Raw genomic sequence first — 23818 nt, forward strand, 5'->3', positions numbered from 1 at the left:
ATTCATCTTTTACTTCATACCTTCCTCATCTTTTTGGTGAATTAGTTGACCTATACCTAGGATCAAAATAATTCCATTGTTGTGAATTAATAGATAAATCTTCAAGGGCGTCCTATGCCTCTTGTCCTTGAAATTTTTAAAAAATTATGGTATGCATAGATTGAATCATTTGACGATTAGAGGGAGTCAAACTATCATAAAAATATTTTACAAGTCTCCATTTTTCAAAACCATGATGAGGAAATTTTAATAATAAATCTTTAAATCTTTCCCAACATTCATAAAACTCTTCATTATCTTTTTGAAAAAACTCGGAGATTTCTCTCCTTAGATTATCAGTTTTAGACATAGGAAAAAGTTTCAACAAGAATTTATTATAAAGTTGATCACATGTAGTTATAGACCCCGTGGGAAGGGAATTTAACCAAGCTTTTGATTTGTCTTACAATGAAAAAGGGAATAATCTTAGTTTGAGTGACTCATCAGACTTTTTTTGAAATTTAAATGTTGAGCAAATTTCTAAGAAATATTTGACATGCATGTAAGGATCCTCTCTATCTAACCCATACAAAGATGACAACAATTGAATGATTGATGGGTTAAGCTCAAAATGGGTAGCAAAAGTGGTAGGAAAAACAATACATGAGGGAGCATTAGATGAAATATGTGCAAAATATTCAAGCAAGGTTTTTTCAGGCACAACACTTTCATCAACATGATTTCTAGCAATATTAGCAATTGGTTCCATGATGCTCAAATTTTTACTAACACTTTCAATTTCAAACAAAGATAAACTTCTTTTTATTATTCGATTTTTAGAGTTACATTCCCAATGATGCATACAATTTTCACAAACAAGGCAACAAAGATAATCTCAAACAAACAATTTTCTGATGTGGAAGATCAGTTAAAACCACAACCACAGAGCATACTTAGAATTTTTAGAGATTTCACAACAATATAATTTTTATGGTTTACTTGTCCCCAGGCCTATTTGATTCCACTTACTCGGGCACTACTAACAGCTCCGCAAGGTTAATTAGTAGAGGAAGATTGGAAATTTTGTTCAAATTTCCTTTAAGCAAAAATTGCTTATGGTGAAAGGATAAGATATATGTTTTTTTTTTCAAGTATTTTTTTTCACAATTACACAATGATATGATAAGAGACAAAGAAAAATAAGGTAAAATTAAATAAGACTATAAAAAATTAGACAAGAGTAGGGAGGCATAGCATGCCATCAACCATAACAAAAATAAGGTAAAAATTAGGAGGCACAAGTGCCATTAACTAAAACATAAGATAAAAGACTAGGAGGCAAAATTGCCATCAACTAGCTAGAAGGCAAAATTGCCATCAACTAGTAAATTGCAAATATATATATATATATAACAACAAGATAAATAAAGAAAATTACAACAAAATTAGGAGGCACAAGTGCCATCAACTATAAAAATTAAAAAGATAGATAGATAGGAGGCACAAGTGCCGACAACTAAAATAAAAAAAATAATAAATATAAAAATATAAATAGGTTTTTTTTTATGGGTGGTAGAACCGTCCTAAATTTTCTTTTTATCTTTTTTTAGCTTTAAATATATATTTAAGTGCAAAAATTAAAATAACTAGTAGAATAATTCACTAACCTTGAGAAAAAGTTCGTTTATTTTCTTGCAACTTCTCAGCAACGACGCCAAAAACTTGATGGACCAAAAATGGGTATATTTTAAATATTTATATCGCAAGCGCACGAATCGTTCATATAGAATAATGATCGTATAAGTAAGGATGTCGAACCCAAATGAGTTGTCTAAAATCAAAAGGAAAACTATTTTAAAGCAAAATTAATAAATTCTAACCTAGTTCCAAAGATTGATGAGATTTAATGTTATGAACATAAAATAAAAGATTTAAAATAAAGCTATTTAAGAGAATAAAAATAAACTAATTATGATTTGAAAATAATTTGTAAAAGAAAGATTATTAAGATACTAGAATCCACAAAATGTAAGTTTAATAATACTTATTAGTATATTGATTCCCAAGTTTTAGTGATAGTTAAAACAAGTCAAACTATCATTTTCCAAATAAATTTATAATTTTAAGCACAAATTATTTATAAAAGGATAGAATTTTTCTTCACTTATAAAAAAAATTTAATCTCAAAGTATTTAATGTGAATCAATCTAATGAAAAAAAAAATCAAATAACATTATTTATAAGACAAAACATAATATTTTTGTTCTAAGCATTGGATGTGTATAATTTAATAACACATCTTACACAAAGAATATTATGTTTTGCAAAATGAAGAACAAAGTACAATATTATCTAACAATCCAAAATATAAGATATTAAAGATGAAAGACATATATGAAGAAGAAGAATCCATAAACTTTGTTGCATTACAAGGGAAATCAACATACAACATAAATACTATTTAGTTACAAGTTGCTTCATCATGATCTTAATAATCTGATGAAAAAGATTATAAGCACATGACTAGAATAGAAATTAAACAATAAAAAGAAGACATACTTGAAAAATTCTCTTGAAAAACACTAAAATGGAAGAGATAAATGGTAGAAAAGATGATGGTAACAAAAAATTAAGCCCCCAAAATGGTCTTGAAATTACATATTTATAGCCAAAATGAGATTATTAAAATAATCAATTAAAATTAATTAAATTGATTAGATTAATTAAATTAATAATAATATGGAAATTATGGGTAAATTCTAGGGTGTCATGATGAATTTTGTAGTGAAATGTGTAGAAAAATTGGGTAAAAATTGGCATTTTAGGGACAAGGGGACAAAATGGGCTCAAGAAGTGTGAGAAAGTGGCTGGTTGGCTGCTGGTGGCAGGTGGGCCGAAGGCTGGAGACAGGCCCAGGCGTGAGGAGAAGGGAGCTGGGCCATGGGGCTGGGAGAGGGCTTCGGCTGGGCCTTGTGGTAGGCGGGCCCAAAGGTGGCTGGGAGAAGGCTTCGGGTGGGCCTAGAGGAGGGCTTCGGCTGAGCCTGGAGCAGCTAGAGCACGGGCTTGGGCCAGGTGGGTGGTGTGATGGACTTAAACTTTCTCAAAAAATGCCACTTTGCTGCACTTCTTTCCCAACTTTACTTCTTTTCCTTTCCTTCATTTTTCTTGTTTTTTTTATTCTTTTCAAGAGCCAAAAATACAGCATATACCCTATAAAATAAACATAAATTAAATTAAAACTAAATATTTTCAATAATAAAATATACAACATAAGTTTCATGAAAATATTAATTAAAATTTAATTTACTTTGACATTTAAACTCAATAAAACCACCTTCTAACTTTTAATTTAATAAAACTATTTTCAACTAATTAAATTACAACATATTACAATAAAATATCTATAAAAATATATAAAAATCTAAAAAATTACAATAAGACTAATAAATTGAAAATTATTTAAACTTAATAAATTACTTGAAAACTCAAAGACTAAGCAACAATTAACATAAAAAAAATGTGGTAAAATAACTCTATTTTGTAGAATTATCAATTTGATTGAACATGCAAGTCCATGACATTACTTAACAATGGTATTATTAATTAAAGTTTACAAATTTTTTTAAACCATATATGTAAATGTAATCAAATAATTAATTAATATATTTTAATTTATATTTTTTTGCATCTAACAAGTACGTCATGAGTTGCGACAAGAATGGGTGACAAAAGTGTTACTGATAATCCAAAGTTACCGACCTCGTTGTTAGGTTTTCTTACTTTTTACCACTTTATATAGTGTAATATTTGTTAATTTTGCACATGTCTAATGTAACGACCCAAATTTCCTAATAAGACTTAGAGCCTTGATTAAGGGGCCATGATGGCAAATCTTGGAGTTATATGATTATGTGATATTTATGTGTATCATTATGTGATTATGTGAGTTATATTATAATATGACTAGATATGCATGTTTAGGTGTCTTAAATATGCTTGTGGGCCAAATTTGTTCAATTAGGCAATTTTCATATTTTTTCCATTTTGGATATATTTGGCATATATGTGGTATGTGTGTGATACTTCGTTATTATTTGGTTATGATTGAGTTACTCAGCATGAGACGATCCTAGGAAGCAAACTAGTGGGAAAGTCACAACGGGATTCATACTTGACTCGGAGTGAGTTAAGGGGTATTATGAGTATTTAGCACATTACCGGGATATTGGGTAATGGGAATAAATATTTGATGATAAATTGGGAGTTAGTGAGATCAGGGGGAAATTCTGGGAGTTTTGACTATTTTACCCCGGGGGTGTTTTCGGGACCCCGAGCATTAGGATTTGCTTGAGGTTACTTAAGCTTGAAGTAACCTGTCAGAAACATAAAAAGAACATTTAGTACGTTCTCTCTCTCTCTCCCGTTCCTTTTTCGACACCCGATCGCATTTTCGAAGGACACTCGAGTTTAAGGACTCGGATTCAAGCAAGGATCGAGGCATAGCGATTCTAGGAAAGATTAGAAGCTTATTAGCTGGAGAATTTAGTTGGGAAATGACTCAATTAGAGGTAATCCGAGTTTTAAGTTTTAAGTTTTCAAGTTTTTAAGCTTCTATTGGATTTTATGTTTTGATGAGTTTTTGAATGATTTGAAGCTTTGGTTTTATTGGTGTTGGATAATTAGGATGCTTGGGAACTTTGATTTTGGGATTTGGAGATGTTTGGATAGGTTTTTGGTAGGTTTTTAAATGGAGAAAATGAGGTTTTCAGCTGGGTTCGTGGTTGGGCCATGGATCTATTCTTGGGCGCTGCGACCCATGCTTGACGAAGAAGGTGGAGTTGGCTGATGGGCAGTTAGGGCTGCGACACAAGGTGGCACACCACGACACTAGGCACAGGAAGAAATGGCTTTAGCCTCTGTTTGGAGGCGGGCCGTGGCACAAGGCTGGGGGAGGGTCGTGGCGCTTAAGGGCAGTTTTTCCCATATTTGGCTTTTATTCATGGAAACTTAACTCTAAGTGCCTGGGATCGATCCTACTACCTAGTTGAGTAGGATTCGACGTCCCGCGGGCTAGGATTGGGTTTGGAAGTATTTATTTACTCATTTTGATGAGGTTTTATATTATGGTTGTGACTAGGTTATCACTAGGGACTTCGAAACAGGATCGTGCTTGTGGCTCGTTTATTGGTAACCTGTGCTTGAACCAAGGGTAAGAAAACTGCACCCAGTATGTGACATGCATGGTTATTGATGGAGCATGTTGAGTGCTCTATATATGGACATTGATTGCATTGGAAATGCATAGCAGCACATGTGATTAGGGCATGACATGAATATTGAATATGGAATTGATCAGAGCTTGAGTCTCTGTAAATGTGCATGATCATAATTATGCTAATGATTGTTGAGTAAGCATGTTGAATGCCCTGTATTTGGATATTTGACATATGATATATGCATGGTTGCATTTCTTACTTGTGAATGGTACTGACTTAATAGTCAAGAACGACAATGGTATCAGTATTGATCGTGAAGCTGACTTATTAGTCAGGTTCGACAGTGGTACTGGGCACTGGTAGTATGGTATTGGATTATGAGTCAAGAACGGTATTATCGTGTTTAAGGCAAGCCGAAAAGATTAGATCTAATCGACATAAGCATTATCAACATAAGCATCAAATGCTTGACTGACCCCAAGTTCGATGAAACACAAAAGCACTTGTCTAGTCTAAAGGTTAGTTACATAGAGCCAGGGCCAAAAGGCTCAGGTGACTATAACGTCACATGGCTTAGGGTGCGAAGCCCAAGTTCGTGACTTATTAGTTACTTATCTGGTTCAAGTTCGTGACTTATTAGTTACTTATTTGATTCAAGTTCGTGACTTAGTTACTTATCTGGTTCAAGTTCATGACTTATTAGTTACTTATCTGGTTCAAGTTTGTGACTCCACAGTCACTTATCTGGTTAAGTGTGGAACCCAAGTTCGTGACTTCTTAGTCACTTATCTGATTGGGCTGCAAGCCCCAACATGATTACCAGAATCATTATTGATTTAGGATTGACTTGATAGTCATCCATACAGGAGGGCAGGGTCCACAATCATTTATTTGGACTTGTTTGCATGCATGAATAGGGCTATTATTGCTAGGTATGATTATTGTGATTTGGTGACATGTTATTACTTGTTCATGAGTATATTGAGTTTTCTTGTTGAGCCTCAGCTCACGGGTGCTATGTGGTGCATGTAAAAGCAAAATAAAGCTGGACCATCCTTGAGTTGGAGAGCTTAGGCGACGATGTGTACATATGTGGCTGCTCGATCGCCACGGGTGAGGGTTTAAAGAAGAGCTAGAGATAAACCCTATTTTGCAGCTTAGGTTGGCTGGTTGTAAATATTTTATTGTAATTAACCTTTAAAATATATTTTGGGATCCCAATGTATACAGTAAACATTTTAGTAAAACGTTGTATCTTTGACAAAAAATTTTAACCCTAAACCGTTAATCACATTTAGTTACACGATTATAGCCAAATGGCTCGGTTAGCGAGTTTAGCACTGTTTAAAATGCACAACGTAACGGTCCCTGGGTAGTAGGGCGTTATATCTAACAAATATTTCTTACCTTGTAAAACAATCTAAATTTTCATTAATGAAGATTTGCAATTTCATTTTATTTATTATATCAATTTTAATTTATTAATTATATCAATTTCAATCTAATTAATTATTAAATCAAATTCATTTTAATTAATTATTAAATCAATTTAAATTTATATTAATTATTAAATTAATTATGAAATCAAATTAAATTAATATTAATTATATTTTTAATTTAATTTAATTTATTTATTTAAAAAAAATTTGGAGACTTCTTCAATGTCTCCCACTGGGAGACGTGAGATGTCTCTCACCTCTTCCAGTGGAAGATGTGAGACATGAACTTACAATGACTCCACCTACGATGTCTCACCCAGCGGGAGACATAGTAGACTTTTAATGTCTCCCAAATAAAGTCATAAAACCCTTATATTATTGTAGTGTGGGTTTGTTCTCAACACCACCTAGGACACATGTCCACTACAAGAATCAACAATTAAATATATCAAAAGAGAAATGGGACAATGCATGCAACATGAAACAAAAAGCACCGCCCACCACTAAGTCTCTTTCTCAATAATGTAATTATTTTGTTGTTGTATCTACATTGCATGAAAGAAACAATCTCTTTCTCAATGGTATAATGACCACGAGCAAAACCATTATCATCATCCTACTTTCCGCTATTGAGCTACTTACGGTGGAAGAGCTTGTGATAAGTTCCAATCCTAACTTCATCAATGACATTGGGAACCAACTATAAAAAACAACATAACGAACATGTAACGACCTAAATCTACTATTAAGGCTTGAGGGCCTTGATTAGTGTGCCGGGAGGGCATAACTGAATTATATGTGATTTAATGAATAAAAGCATGTTATATGATTATTTGGATATCTGTGATGTATGACAATGTGTATTAGTATGCATGTAGGCCCTGATTAGGTTAGAAGGGCATATTCATAATTTGGCTCGTTGAGGGCATAAATATAAATAACTGTGATAAATTGTTGAGACCACATTATTATGTGGATATATTTGTAATCTGTGACTTGAGGCGAACCTAGTGAGCGGTTTAGCGAAAAAGTCACGGCGGGGATTTATACCCGGCTCGGGGCGAGCCTGGGGGTATTTCTGGGAATTTAGGAAATATATTGGAGTCTATTTTGATATTGAGGAATATAATTGGTGATTTTTTAGGTGTCGGGAAGTAAGCGGTAAATATTAGAGACATTCGAGGAATTAGCGGGAATTGGGTGTAATGACTAAAATGCCCTTAGGAGGTTTAAAAGCTTAGTTTTAAATGGGAGGGAAAATTGGTCATTTGAGTTAAAAGTAGGGATAAGTATTATTAAGCTTTATACCTTAGTGGAATGTGTAGAAGGCAGTAGAGGTCTGAAAAAAGGTTGAGACAAAAGAAAAGAAGGAGAAAGGAAAGAAGGGAAAACAGGGCACTACTCTTGTACGGTTTGGGTTCCTCTTCACCAATTCTTCTAGAAATTTGGAGCTAAAGTTCAGAGAAGGCTTAGGCTAAGACTCAACACTAGAATCCTTGATTTGGCTTGGGGAATTAGCAGAGGTTATCCATCATTTGAGGTAAGGTTTTGAGGTTGTTATTCAGTTCTTGGTTTTGGTATTGAATTGGTTTTCTAAGTTGAGTTTCTGTGGGAATTCTAGGGAATTAAGCCTAAGAGATTGAGAAGGTGAAGGCTAAGGAAGTGTGGAGGATAATCTAGGTTGAATTCGTCCATCAAAGGTAAGAAATTCTAGCTTAAAGTTCTGTGATTTCTGTTGTTCTGGTTGAGTTTTTGAGCTCTAAGTTCAGCCATGGTGATTTTTGTATTTTGGGGTGCATGTGAGTGAATTTTATGTGGTTAGGTCATTTGGGGTGAGTTGGAGATGTGGGGAGGTTTGTTTTGAAGTTTGGTTGAGTTTTGGAAAGGTTTGGCTCGGGGAAGTTCGAAGGAAGAAAATCTGTGTTGGGCTGTGCTGTGACTAGCACTGTAGCGCTAGTCATTGGGCGCTACAGCGCTAGGCCCTGAAGTTCCAGAGCTTTTTGGCTCTGCTTGTAGCGCTATAGCGCTCTCCTTAGGGCGCTGTAGCGCTACCCTGTTCCCAGAAAGGGCTTTTTGGGTTATTTCTTAGGGTTTTTGCCCGGGGGCTCGGGGTTTGATTCCACCACCCCGTTTGGTGGAATTAGGGCTTCCCGAGGGCTCAGGATTGGTCCCGAGGCTAGGTTTTGGAATTAAAGTTTGGAGCTGGTTCTAACTTGTGACCCTGACTAGGTGTACGCTAGGGCTCAGACGGGATCGTGCTTGAGGGTTGAATTGAACAAAGTTATCATAATCTAAAGGTAAGAAAACTGCACCCGATTATGTGATTGTGTTGGGAATAAGAGCTCCCTATATTTGTATGATGTCATAGATGGTATTATGCCATGGGACATGTGTTAACGGCCTAAGAGTGCCGTAAATAATACTTCTGCACAGGGCGTGGCTCGGCCACTGGTAGTTGAGGGAAACTTAATATTCACTGAGCTCGGTTTAAGCGGGCCGGAGTCAGTGGGATAAATAGAGGGTGCGACCTAAGGGCGTTGACCTTGGTATCATGTGTGAATTGATTACTAGTATGAAATAATGTACTTGGTATACTGAATACTTGAATAACGTGAATGTTTGGAATGTTGAGTATATGATTATATTGCATAAGTTATCTGGTTGTTTGCTTGTTGATTGTGCTCTGTTGTTGCGTTTTCTTGCTGGGCCTTGGCTCACGGGTGCTACGTGGTGCAGGTAAAGGCAAAGGCAAGGTGGATCAGTCTTGAGATGGAGAGCTTTGGGGCTGAATGTACATAGTCAGCCGATCGGCCGCCACGGCCGAGGAGTGGTACAGGACGAGAGAAGCCTAATTGTCTGTGTTTCCTTAGAGTGGCTAATAACTGTATTTTAAATCCTGAAATTTTGTAAACTATCTTTTAACTTTACTACTTCTGGGATCCCATGTAAAGAAAATGTTTGATTATAAGAAATGAAACTTTTGAGCCCAAAATCTTTTAACCCTAGTTCAACTGTAGTCTCAGTAACACGTTTCTAACAGATTGACTTGATTAGCAAGTCTTTCACCTTTATAAACACACAGTGTAACGGTCTTGGCTATCCAGGGTGTTACAACTTGGTATCAAAGCGTCCTAGGTTTAAGGGTTCCTGAAGACTGGCTGGACATGTACATTCACTGCGAAAGAAAAGCTCGACTCAGGGTTTGGTAATTGTGCATATGTGTTTATATGCTTAAATGATTAGAATGGAATATGACAGCTGATATTTGCTTGATTAATAGGGAGCATGAGATACTGATAGGGCCTGGCCCTTGACTATTGCATGATGATATTGAGGCATGCTTATTAGCATTGCTATGCATGTGAATGAAAATATTTGAATACTTGGATAAACTGTTATATCTTGATTGTTTGTGAATGTTTGGGTCCTAGTGGTGGATCATAAAAGGATTATTACCCTGTCATCATAGTTTGACCTGCGAGTCATTGATTACAGATTGACTTGGATAATTATGCATCCAAGAAAATCTACGCGACTAGCCGGCACCAGGTCTGAGACTAGAGATGATGATCAGGGCCAGACCCCTCCGCCAGTCCCTGAGAACTGGCAGAAACTTATGACTGAATGCAAGCACGGCTACAGAGCCAGGATGAGCAGATACAAATTCTATGACAGCGGGCTCCATCAGGGAGTGCTGCCCCTATTGTGCCACCTGCAGTGGTACCAGTGGTACAACCAATAGAGGTTGGGAATAGATGGAAGCCGTTGTATGAGAGGTTCAGGAAGCAGCAGCCCCCGATCTTTGAGGGAGGACCTGATCCACTGAAGGCCGAACAGTGGATGACTATGATTACTACTATCTTGGATTTCATGAGGGTAGAGGGACATGACAGAGTGGCCTATGCCACATATATGTTGAGAGAGGATGCCCGTATCTGGTGGGAAGTGGCATCACAGACTAGAGATGTTACTGCTTTGGCTTGGGAAGGATTCAAGGATGTATTCAGTTAGAAGTACTATAATGTTGCCATCAGGGCAGTGAAAATAAATGAGTTTGTAGGGTTGGTTTAGGGCAGCATGACAGTCACAAAATATGCCTTGAAGTTTGACAGACTTGCGAAGTTCGCACCAGATCTTGTGCCTACTGATGCAACTAGGTAAGACAGATTCATCAGATGGCTTAATGCTATGATAGCCCAAGATGTGAGGATTACAACAGTTCCTGGGGGGACAACTTATGCCCAGGCTGTAGAGAAGGCTCTTACCGCTGAGGAAGCGGAGAATAAGATATGGAGAGAGAGTCGGGAGGGCCGCAGGGCGGTGGCTCCATATTCTGGTTCTGGTAGGGGCAGAGGCCCCGGTGATTTGAAGAGGAAGACCCCTGATGCTTCGACCGCTCCTGGTCCTGTAGGAGAGGTCGGGGTACTCAGGGTGGCCATCAGGGAGACAGTGATACATGGAAGACTTATCCTAAGTGCACGAGGTGCAGAAGACGCCATTCAGGCGAGTGTTGGGCTAAGGCCTGTTATGTGTGCGGGGTGGTGGGACACCTCAAGAAAGACTGCCCGATAGTGAAGAAGGGAGATGCGGGGAAGGTGGACAGCTTGACTCCAGCTCGAGTGTTCACCCTGACGTAGGAGGGGGCCGAGGCTAGTCCCTCGGTAGTGACAGGTCAGCTTTCTAGTGTTGGCTCTCCTTTTACTGTATTGATTGACTCTGGTGCTACACATTCGTTTGTTTCTAGTAAGGTAATTGATAGACTATGTAGACTTAATGAGTATTATACTTTGGGGTTTGGGACTATATTGCCTACAAGAGAACTGATAGTTTCTAGGAGGTGGATTAGAGCACTGCCAGTGATGGTTGATGGTAGGGAGTTGTCGATAGACTTGATTGAGTTAAGTATGGAGGACTTTGATATGATTTTAGGTATGGATTGGTTGATTAGATATAGAGCTATTATTGAATGCAGGAAGAAGATGGTGATCTCTGAGCCGGAGGGCGAGGATCCCTTTGTCTTTGTGGGAGCGATGCATGGACCCTGCGTACCCAGGATATCGGCGCTGAGAGCCAGAGATCTTTTACAAGGAGGGTGTATAGGTTTTCTGGCTAGTGTGGTGGATACCACCAGGGTTTCGCCAACAGGACCGGAAGAGACCAGATTGGTTTGCGAGTTCTTGGTTGTGTTTCATGAGGACCTACCTGGGTTGCCGCCGCGTAGGGAGATTCAGTTTCTCATTGAGTTGGCGCTAGGGACAGAACCAGTGTCAAGGGCACCGTATAGAATGGCACCGGCAGAACTGAAAGAATTGAAGATACAACTACATGAGCTTCTGGATTTGGGGTTCATCAGGCCTAGCTACTCGCCATGGGGTGCTCCAGTTTTATTTGTGAAGAAGAAGGACGAGACTTTGAGAATGTGTATAGACTATAGGGAACTGAACAAGTTAACTATCAAGAATAAGTATCCCCTACCAAGGATTGACGACTTGTTCGATCAACTGCAAGGTAAGACGGTGTTCTCGAAGATTGATCTTTGATCTGGTTATCACCAGCTGAGGAACAAGGATGAGGATGTACCGAATACGGCCTTCCAAACGAGGTATGGGCATTATGAGTTTCTGGTCATGTCGTTTGGTTTGACTAATGCCCCAGCAGCCTTTATGAACCTAATGAACAGAGTGTTCAAGGACTTTCTGGATCAGTTCATCATTGTCCTTATCGACGACATCTTAGTGTACTCCAGTTCAGAGGCAGAGCACGAGTTTCATCTTCGACAGGTTTTGCAGAGGTTGATGGAGCATCAGTTGTACGCCAAGTTTAAGAAATGTGAATTTTGGCTATCAGAAGTGACATTCCTTGGACATATTGTTGGTGCAGATGGGATTAAGGTGGATCCATCTAAGGTGGAGGTAGTTAGGGATTGGCCGAGGCCAAGGAACGCCTCGGAGGTGCGGAGTTTTCTTGGTCTAGCAGGTTACTACAGACGGTTTGTGGAAAACTTCTAAAAAATAGCGACACCGATGACAGAATTGACACAGAAGAATTTGAAGTTTATCTGGTCAGACAAGTGTGAGAACAGTTTCCAAGAGTTGAAGCAACGACTTATTACCGTGCATGTGTTGAGTCTTCCTTCGGGGGAAGGGAAGTTTGTTGTTTACTGCGATGCGTCGAAGTTGGGTTTAGGCTGTGTGTTGATGCAGAACGAGAAGGTCATAGCTTATGTGTCACGACAACTGAAGGAGTATGAGAAACAGTATCCTACCCATGATTTGGAGTTAGCAGCAGTGGTATTCGCACTGAAGGTTTGGCGACATTACCTATATGGGGAGAAGTGCGAGATATACACTGATCATAAGAGCTTGAAGTACTTTTTCACCCCGAAGGACCTGAACATGAGGCAGAGACGTTGTCTAGAGTTGGTGAAAGAATACGATTGTGATATTCTTTACCATCCGGGGAAAGCCAATGTAGTGGCGGATGCATTGAGCCGGAGATGCCCAGGTCAATTATATAGTTCCACCCAGATCTCAAGAGAGTTAGCTGATGAGATGGTCAGAGCGGGGATAGAATTGGTGGTGGGCTAGTTGGCCAATATTACTCTGTAATCGACCCTGCTAGAGCATATTAAAGAAGGACAATTGGTAGACGCTCAGTTACAGGAGGTTAGAGAGAATGTATTAATGGGAGTAGCTAAGGACTATTCTATTTTTGAGATTGGTTTGCTTCGGTATCAGGGACGGATTTGTGTTCTAGCTGATGAGGGGATCAGACGAGAGATACTGGATGAGTCACATACGACGCCGTACTCACTTCATCCGGGTACCACGAAGATGTACCAGGATCTACGGATGTTATATTGGTGGTCCGGGATGAAGAAGGATGTGGTGGAGTACGTAGCCAGATGTTTAACTTGTCAGCAGGTGAAGACTGAGCATCAGCGACCGGCAGGGTTGCTTCAGCCTTTGGGTATTACCGAGTGGAAATGGGAGGATATTACGATGGATTTTGTGGGAGGTTTACCCAGAATATTAGGGTTTCATGACTCGGTGTGGGTGATAGTGGATAGGTACACCAAGTCAGCCCATTTTCTTCAAGTGAGGTCGACATATATTGTGGATCAGTATGCAGAGTTGTATGTGAGGGAGATCGTACATCTCCATGGGGTTCCTAAGTCTATAGTGTCGGACCAGGATCCTATCTTTACCTCCAAGTTTTGGGGTAGTTTGTAGAAGGCTGTGGGGACTCAGTTGAAGTTCAGCACGACCTTTCATCCTCAGACTGATGGACAGTCTGAGAGGATGATTCAGGTGTTGGAGGATATGCTCAAAGCGTGTTATCGACTTTGAGGGATCATGGAGTAAATATCTCCCATTGATTGAATTTTCATATAACAATAGTTACCAGTCAATGATTGGAGTGGCTCCCTATGAGATGTTATATGGAAGGAAGTGTAGATCACCCATTCACTGGGATGAGATGGGTGAGAGAAAATATTTTGGGTCGGATATGGTTCAGAAGACAAATGAAGCTATAGAGAAGATCTAGGATGCTCGCCTCACAGAGCAGGTAGAAGAGCTACGCTGATCCCAAGCGTAGGGACGTGGAGTTTCAGGTTGGGGACCACGTATTTCTCCAATTTTCACCATTGCGAGGGGTGAGGAGGTTTGGAAAGAAGGGCAAGCTAAGTCTTAGGTTCATCGGACCTTTTGAGATCCTGGAAAGGATCGGTCCAGTGGCTTACAGGTTAGCCTTGCCACCATTGTTGTCGGGAGTTCATGACGTATTCCATGTTTCTATGCTCCAGAAGTACGTCTCAGATGCGACACATGTGTTGAGGTATGAAGATTTGGAGTTGCAGACATATTTAGCTTATGAGGAGCAACCAGTTCAGATTTTGGATAGGAAAGATAAAGTACTATGGAATAAGACGATTCCTCTTCTTAAGATGTTCTGGAGGAATAGTAGGGTCGAGGAGGCGACCTGGGAGCTTGAGTCAGCGATGTGGGATCAGTATCCTGAGTTGTTCAGGTAAATTTCGAGGACGAAATTCTCATTAGGAGGGGATAGTTGTAACAACCTAAATCTACTATTAAGGCTTGAGGACCTTGATTAGTGTGTCGGGAGGGCATAACTGGATTATATGAAATTTAATGAATAAAAGCATGTTATATGATTATTTGGATATCTGTGATGCATGACTATGTGTATTAGTATGCATGTAGGCCCTGATTAGGTTAGAAGGGCATATTCGTAATTTTGGCTCGTTGAGGGCATAAATGTAAATAACTGTGATAAATTGTTGAGACCACATTATTATGTGAATATATTTATAATCTGTGACTCAAGGCGATCCTCGTGAGCGGTTTAGCGAAAAAGTCACGGCGGAGATTTATACTCGGCTCGAGGCGAGCCTGGGGTATTTCTGGGAATTTAGGAAATATATTGGAGTCTATTTTGATATTGAGGAATATAATTGGTGATTTGTTAGGTGTCGGGAAGTAAGCGGTAAATATTAGAGACATTCGAGGAATTAGCGGGAATTGGGTGTAATGACTAAAATGCCCTTAGGAGGTTTAAAAACTTAGTTTTAAATGGGAGGGCAAATTGGTCATTTGAGTTAAAAGTAGGGATAAGTATTATTAAGCTTTATACCTTAGTGGAATGTGTAGAAGGCAGTAGAGGTCTGAAAAAGGGTTGAGACAAAAGAAAAGAAGGAGAAAAGAAAGAAGGGAAAACAAGGCACTACTCTTGTACGGTTTGGGTTCCTCTTCACCAATTCTTCTAGAAATTTGGAGCTAAAGTTCAGAGAAGGCTTAGGCTAAGAATCAACACTAGGATCCTTGATTTGGCTTGGGGAATTAGCAGAGGTTATCCATCATTTGAGGTAAGGTTTTGAGGTTGTTATTCAGTTCTTGGTTTTGGTATTGAATTGGTTTTCTAAGCTGAGTTTCTGTGGGAATTCTAGGGAATTAAGCCTAAGAGTTTGAGGAGGTGAAGGCTAAGGAAGTGTGGAGGATAATCTAGGCTGAATTCATCCATCAAAGGTAAGAAATTCTAGCTTAAAGTTCTGTGACTTCTGTTGTTCTGGTTGAGTTTTTGAGCTCTAAGTTCAGCCATGGTGATTTTTGTATTTTGGGGTGCATGTGAGTGAATTTTATGTGGTTAGGTCATTTGGGGTGAGTTGGAGATGTTGGGAGGTTTGTTTTGAAGTTTGGTTGAGGTTTGGTTGAGTTTTGGAAAGGTTTGGCTCGGGGAAGTTCGAAGGAAGAAAATCTGTGTTGGGCTGTGCTGTGACTAGCGCTGTAGCGCTAGTCATTGGGCGCTACAACGCTAGGCCCTGAAGTTCCAGAGCTTTTTGGCTCTGCTTGTAGCGCTCTCCTTAGGGCGCTGTAGTGCTACCCTGTTCCCAGAAAGGGCTTTTTGGGTTATTTCTTAGGGTTTTTGCCCGGGGGCTCGGGGTTTGATTCCACCACCCCGTTTGGTGGAATTAGGGCTTCCCGAGGCTAGGTTTTGGAATTGAAGTTTGGAGTTGGTTCTAACTTGTGATCGTGACTTGCTGCCCCTACTTCTTGGGCCATACGCAATCCGGCCAAAATGGCCTCATGCTCAGCCTCGTTGTTCAATGCATCGAACAGGAAATGCAGGGCACTTTCCAAATGGTGTCCTTGTGGTGACACTAAGATGATCCCGACCCCTGCTTCGTTTTCGTTCGAGGCTCCGTCTACGAAAATCTTCCATAAAGGTGTTGTGGGATTGATGGGATCGTCATCTTCAGTGATCCCCGTGCACTCCACGATGAAGTTGGCCAGGGCCTGCCCCTTGATTGATATTTTGGGGACATACGTAATGTCGAACTGACTCAGTTCCATGGCCCACTTCAGGAGTCTCCCCGATGATTCGGGTTTTTGTAACACTTGCGTAAGGGATGGTTGGTCAGTACTCTTATGGCATGGGCTTGAAAGTAAGGCCTAAGCTTCCGAGAAGCGATTAGGAAGCAAAATGTCAATTTTTTGATTAGTGGGTATCGCGACTCTGCACCCAATGACCTCTTGCTTAAGTAATAGACCAGGAGCTGGGCCTTCTCTTCTTCTCATACGAGCACGACACTGATGGTGTGTTCGATCACGACCAAATATAGGTACAACGGCTCGACAACGGCTCCATCCACCGACTTTGCTAGGATTGGCGCTCGGGCCAGATACTCTTTCAGTCTATGGAAGGCCTCTTCGCATTCGACCGAACATTCGAACCTTTGGCTTCCCCGAAGGATGTTAAAGAATGGGATGCATTTGTCCATGGCTTTCAAAATAAAACGGCTCATGCGGCTATTCGTCCTGTCGAGCTCTAAACGTCTTTGTGATTCCATGGAGAGGGCATATCGATCAATGCTTTGATCTTGTCCGGGTTGGCCTCTATTCCCTGGTAGCTTACTATGAAGCCCAGTAACTTCCGAGATGCCACATCAAAGGTGCATTTCTTGGGGTTCAATTTCGTCCCATACTTCCGAATGATGGCGAATGCTTCTGCCAGATCATCGGCGTGTCCTCCGGAGGTTTTGGACTTGACCAGCATGTCATCTATATAGACCTCCATGTTCCTTCCTAGCTAGGCTCGAAACATTCTATTGACGAGCCTTTGATACGTGGCTCTGGCATTTTTGAGTCCGAAGGGCACCCCCTTGTAGGTCTGGAAGCTGGTGTGTTCCTGGTCTGCTATATGCATTGAGATCTGGTTGTAGCCTGAATAGGCATCCATGAAGCTCAAGATCTCGTATCCGGATGTTGCATCTATCATTTAGTCGATCCGGGGTAGAGGGAAACAATCTTTGGGGCAGGCCTTGTTGAGGGCTGTGAAGTCGATGCAAGTTCTCCATGTCCTGTTTGGCTTGGGCACCAACACTGGATTGGCTAGCCATACGGGATACAAAGCTTCCCGAATGAAGATGATCGAGTATAACTTCTCAATTTCTAACTTGAGGACCTCTGTCCTCTCCGCCCCCAGAGGTCTCTGTTTTTGACGGACCGGAGTCGCGCCCTTGTCGATGTTCAAGGCGTGGCAGATGATGCTGTGGTCTATCCCGTTCATATCCGAATGAGACCAGGCCATGACATTTTGGTTCTCCTTTACTCGGGCGATGATGGCGGCCCGGACCTCCGCATTCAGGTTCTTCCCCACTTGGAATACCTTGGTCGGGTCGGTGTCGCTGATGCACACCTCTTCAATTTCTTCCATGGGCGCTAGCGCACGGTCTGCCCCTATCTGCGGATGCAGTTCGTCCTCCTCCCGGACCACCCTTCGTGCCGGGGGAGGAGGCAGGACTAAAACGACATTTTCCCCCTCAAGAATTTCTTTGCAGACCATATAAATAGGTCGAGCGGATACGTGGTAATACTTCTGGGCACTCTTCTGGTCTCCCTGGACCATTCCCACCCCTCCGTTGTCGCAGGGGAACTTCATACAGAGGTGGCGGATAGAAGTGATGGCACCGAAATCGACCTGCGCGGGCCGACCAAAATGACGTATGTGGTGGGGTAGTCCACCACTACGAACGTACAAAATTTGAACGAGCCTTGGATCTCGTTCCCCAACGTCACGGGCAACTGGATCTTCCCTATTGGGAGTATTGAATCTACGTTAAACCCATAGATTTGAGTCGGGCACGAGGCCAGATCTACCTCAGTCAAGTCAATCGCAACAAAGGCTGGCTTAAAAAAAAATGTTGACGGAGCTCCCGTCATCAACCAATACTCAGGAAACCATCTTGTTAGCGATTTGGGCATCGATGACGAGAGGGTCATGATGCGGGAAATGGACGCTTCGGGCCTCTTCTTCGGTGAAGGTGATGGGGAGGTTCATCAACTTCGGGCGTTGAGACGGGGCTTGGACCAAGGCGCATACCTCTTGGTCGTGATCAAGCTCGCTCAGGTACCCCTTTTGATCATTCCTGGATGATCCCCCCAGGTGCGCCCTGCCCGAGATGGTGGTTACGTGACCATCTATTCGTGGGGGGCGGCTTCGGAAGGGAAAGGCATCCCGGGCCTGGACATCTGCACAATTGGGGCCCCCTGGGGGGCCTATGCTCCCGGGCCTATCGCTTACCCTCCCTGGGGAGGTTAGTACGATCCAGACGCACCCAGGATCACGGGTTGTTCGGGAGCCGTTGGCAGCCCCGGAACACCCATGGGCATCCTGACCCACTGGTGGAGATGCCCCAGCTTGATCAGATTCTCAATATCGTCTTTCAACTGATGACATTCCTTGGTCGAGTGGCCCACGTCTTTGTGATACGTACACCTCTTGTTGGTGTCTCTCGAGTTCTTTACCCCTTTGAACATGGGGGTGGGTTTTCGGTAGTGAACCGTCCTCTCCGTGGCAAGGTATATGTTTTCCCTGGTATCCACCAAGTTGTTGTACTTTGAATATTGGGGCTCGTATCCCCTCTTGCCCTTCTTAGTGGGCTCAGATCGGTTCTGCCCTTTCCCCGATCTTTTCCCCTGGGAGGGGTTTACGCTTGCTTCCGTTCCCCCCATCTGGGACGGTTGGGCCTCGCCGGGAGCAACACTGTATTCGACTGGTGCCATCCCATATCTAGAAAATGGGGCGGACTGGGTTGGCGCGTACCTTGAGGACGTAGGACCGTAGACTGTTGGGACTGCAAAAGTCATTCCGGGAGTACCCGTCGATCCTGGCGCCACCAGGGGTATTGAATAATGAGGGGCCGGGTACTGCATCCCGTACTCGAGAAAAGTTTTGGCACTCAGCTGGGGAGCCGTCTGCCATCTGAATGCCTGGATTCGGGCCTCCTCCCAGTTGATAAAGCCTTGTGCCCTCCTTATGAATTCTTTGAGGGTGGCCGCCTTACTGCGCTGCATGTCATCCTAGAGAGAGGGCCCGGCTTGGATCCCGGACTGTAGGGCCACCAGGCTCTGCCCATCGTCCACCTTGGTTTTCGAGGCTTCTTCCGTGAAGCACTGGATGTAGGCCCTCAAAGTCTCTGTGGGGAGCTGTTTAATGTTAGCGAGGGCGCTGATATGCATGTCCATCCTCATGGCGGCCACATACTGCTTGCAGAACGCCGACTGTAGTCCGGACCAGGACTGGATAGATCCAGGCTTGAGCCTCTTCCACCACTCTTCTGCGAGTCCATCTAGAGTGATCGAAAAATAGAGGCATTTTTCGTTGTCACAAACATGGGCTATGGTCATTAACCGATTGTAGCGGGATAGATGGTCCCTGGGGTCTGTGTTCCCGGTATAAGCGGGCAAGTTCAGCATTTTGAACCCCTTAGGGAGCACCACATCCAGGATGTGTTTGGCGCATGGTTCCTTTTCCTCTTCTTCAGAATCGGAACCGCCTCCCTCCTGTTTACGGACTAGACGGTCCGTGACTTTCTTTAACGCGGCCAGTTGTTCCATGAACTATCTGGTCATTCCATCGTCCAGGGGGACCATCTCGTTCCTCCTATCGTTGAGGTTATTTCTCAAGTATCCCTCTCAGGGGCAGATCTTCTCCTTACGGGCCCGCTCCTTTTGAGCGTTTAGCCCGTCGCGCAGGTCTACTCGGGACGTGTCGTCCCCTAAACTAATGGCGTCTGGCTTGTCAGCGCGCTGGCGTCCTCAGTGATTTTTATTCACGAAGGCGTTGGGATGGAAATGTTGTTCCCGTCCAGTCTGTCTAGGGATAGCCCCTGGCCTGGTACCCTGCGGGTGCATCCCTTGCGGATCGATCGAGTGATCCTGTCCTAGGATAGGGTGCACCTTCTCTTTCCTAGGGAGTGACCCTGGATTGGCTCCTTTTGACGCGGTTCTTCGCCAACAGGTAATTTAAGAAAGGAAGAGAAAGGGATTAGTGCTAATAATGAACCGAAACATATATATGATCTTAGGAAATGGAAAGGTGACTCAAGACACGGTTTTTAAGTGGTTCAAAGGTTAAAATCCTTCTACTCCACTAGTCAATATTATTTCTCTATTCTGGGTATATGATTACAGGATATTTCTTACAAGAGATAATCCAACCCCTATCAACTCCCAGGGTCTCCATATTTATAGGAGAAGGCACCTGGGAGTTGGTAAGAAGGTCATCCCGTGACCTTCTTACCTATCATATCAACTATGTGACATTCATGATTAATTCCTAAACCTGACACATAAGTGTGGTCAAATCGATAGGTAAGGAGATAATGGGCCGCACGGCCCAACCCATTCGTGGGTGTTTGAATACGCATGTTCCTGCTACGTGTCCGAGAAGTCAGGGGCATATCAGACACGTGATGTCTGATATATGCACGTTTACCTTGTGTGTGTTGACTTTACAAAGGGTCATAGCCTCCATATTCAGCTCGTACCATGAGCTGGATACTTAACTCGACCTTCGGCCTTCAGAGTCCAGGCTCAAGTCTTGGGCAATTTTGGCGAACCCTTGGGCTTCCTTGAGCTAAGGAGGTACAACCTTATGACGGAAGCTCCGGTCTTGGGGATGTCCACGAGATAATCATGATTAGGCCGCAGCTCAGCTTGCTAATCAACCCGTGGGAAAATCAGGGCGTACATCTGCCCCCCAAGCCCCTGCTCATGGTATACCACGTCGTATAAGACCACAGTAGGGGATTTTAGGCTTCCCCATGAAATCTTCACATTCCACCTCTTATGCAGGCACCTGATACGTGGAACATCATGGTTGGTGACGGTACGTCTTACGAGAACTGCATTTAATGGCCTAGCCTATGCCCAACCGTCGTTTCGTATTTCAAGTGGAGGGCCTCGGATCCCTCATCAGGGCCATCCAACGACCCTCTACATGTGACCCTTCACGTATATAAAAAGGGGTGGCCACCCTACGCATGGGCCACCCTTTCATTTGAAATTTCTCAGAACTTCTCTCCTTCTCTCTTCATCTCAGAAGAAAAACACTCAGCGTTCAGGAAGCTCAGACGTAAGGACTTCTTCAAAGCTTTGGAAGCCAATACCCTGACGAAGCTTTCACCTAGGTGACACCTTCACCCACCTCCCAGCCAAACACTGTAAGTTTCCTGACCATGTGTGTTTTGAAAATATATTTCACTGTAGCTTAGGTAAATATTTTACTGTAGCCGCATGCAAGGGTTTACTGGGTTTTATGGATACGGAGGGTGAAAGCCTTTTTAGGTTAGGGTATTTTTGCTGTAGGAAATCACTTAAGAGTATGGTTTACAGGATGCTTTTTCTGGGGAAAATTTCTGGGTAGGAGCTTTGGAACTTTTGGGTGCAAAACCGGGTAGCTTAGGGAACATGCTTCACAGGCGGTTTTGCAATTTTTGCCTACTGAAACTTTCCCCCCAAGGCAAATTCTATCCTGACCCTCCTGACACACGAATTCCGAGTAATCGGGGATCTGTTGGGAGCACAGGCGCGTGTTCATTGAACCGCGTGGTCCCAATCTCCACAGGCTGGGCTTACCTCAGCTCGTGCAAATAATGCTTTGCTTTTTCCTCATGCTTGGGTTGCCTTTTCTGAAATGTTTTCTTTTGTTCGTTAGGCGACCAGATGGCACCGAAAAGGAACGCTCCCAAGAAGACCGTCAGCAGCTCGGCCTCACAGCAGGACAAAGGAAAGGCGGTGATGCCGGACTCCCCAATCCCCAACTTTGGGCCAGCGGTGGAGCAGGAGGTCGAGGTCGCCCCCGATGCCTTCTTTGAGGCGGAGAGGATCGTCTTAAAGGTCACCGACCAGGCGAAGATCAACAAAATCTCTCTCCCAAAACATCGCCCTGGGGAGAACATCTGTGGTGGCCCGACCTCCCGCGGAAGGCGAGCGGAGTTGCGCGCCGCTCGACGAGGTATTCGCGGCCTGGAGCGGCGAGCATTTGAAGGCGGGGGCATTCCTCCTGCTGGACCAGTATTTCGCGGACTTCCTCAATTATGTGAGATTGGCACCATTTCAGCTCCCCCCCAACTCTTATCGGTTGTTGGCGGGGTTGAGATATTTATTTTTGAAGCACGAGTGGGAGGTCCCCACTCTAGCGGACATTTTATACTTTTTCTGCCTCAAGGCCAGCCCGGATCAGCGGGGGCGAGGCGACGGGTTTTACTACTTAACTCGATTCCCCAATACGGCTGCGGTCATCGAGCTGCCCAGCCACCCCAACGACTTCAAGGATCAATTCTTCATGTCGACGGGGTTCAGGAAATGCGAGCTCCACTACTTCAATCGTCCTCGTAAGTGTTTTTCATCCTTAGCTCGTAAGTTAAGTGTCGTTTTAGCTCCCCCTGTACCCCTTTCTGACTTAGACTAATTCTGCAACCATCTTCACGAGGACAGAGAAATCTGTGACCCTCGGGGCCCAATACAAGACGCTGGCGGGCTTGCCCCCCAGCGAGAAAGATTACCGCGTGCTCGTAACAGACGAGACGATGATAGCCTGCAAGCTGATTTTCCAAAATCAGACTTTGAACCTCAGGAGGCCTCGGGGTCTTCCCCCAGCTCGTGACACCAGACCCATCATCGTGGAGGAGGTCGTGGGAGATGAAGATGAGGAGGACGAGGGCGACGAAGTTCCCCTCGTGAGGAATAGGAAGCGGACCTTGGAGGTCGCCCAGAGGACGGGCGAGGAGAGGATCCAATCTGGAGCAGCCGTGGGTCCTTCTGGCCAAGGTAACCCTTACATGTATAGGAGTCTAGATAGGGCCACAGCAGACCCCCAGCTGGCTAGGTTCAATCCTAGGCAGCTCGTCCATTGTCACCGAAGTGATCCAGACCTGAATACCACCCTGCTCCATTGTGTCGACCGGCTTGTGCTGGACTACCAAGATAACCGGCCTAGGGGTACCGTAGTAGTAGATAATACCCTAGCCTTTAGGTCGATCCTATTCGAGGAGTATGGGACTAACCTACGGACATGGCCATCACTCCGGAGGGGTGTCGTAGCTCCGGGGCTTAGGAAATACGTAGAGGAATCTAGCCCTGAGTCAGCCTCGGAGCCAGAACCTGCGCCAGTTCGGGAAGTAATCGACTTAGATTCTTCTTCGAGCTCGGGGGGTAGGATTCCCTTAGTATTCATATACTTTTTATCTTTACCCCTTTGCTTTTGTATCTGTATGGTGGCTAACTCGTACTAACCATGTTTTTGTTTTGACAGAAGAGATGTCTCAGCCCAAGGAGAGCTTGCGAGGTGCGGTCTTCGGGGGGAACCCCTCAGCTGGGC

General features: G+C 43.1%; 1 non-coding gene across 1 annotated transcript; it reads left to right on the forward strand.

Annotated features, from left to right (window-relative positions):
* Positions 1-227: 227 nt before the first annotated feature.
* On the forward strand, positions 228-334 carry LOC133833497 (small nucleolar RNA R71). Its single transcript, XR_009892874.1, has one exon. It is a non-coding gene; the product is annotated as a small nucleolar RNA R71 (small nucleolar RNA).
* The last annotated feature ends 23484 nt before the right edge of the window (positions 335-23818 follow it).

This window comes from Humulus lupulus, chromosome 4, assembly GCF_963169125.1.
Source record: "Humulus lupulus chromosome 4, drHumLupu1.1, whole genome shotgun sequence".
Classification (NCBI taxonomy): domain Eukaryota; kingdom Viridiplantae; phylum Streptophyta; class Magnoliopsida; order Rosales; family Cannabaceae; genus Humulus; species Humulus lupulus.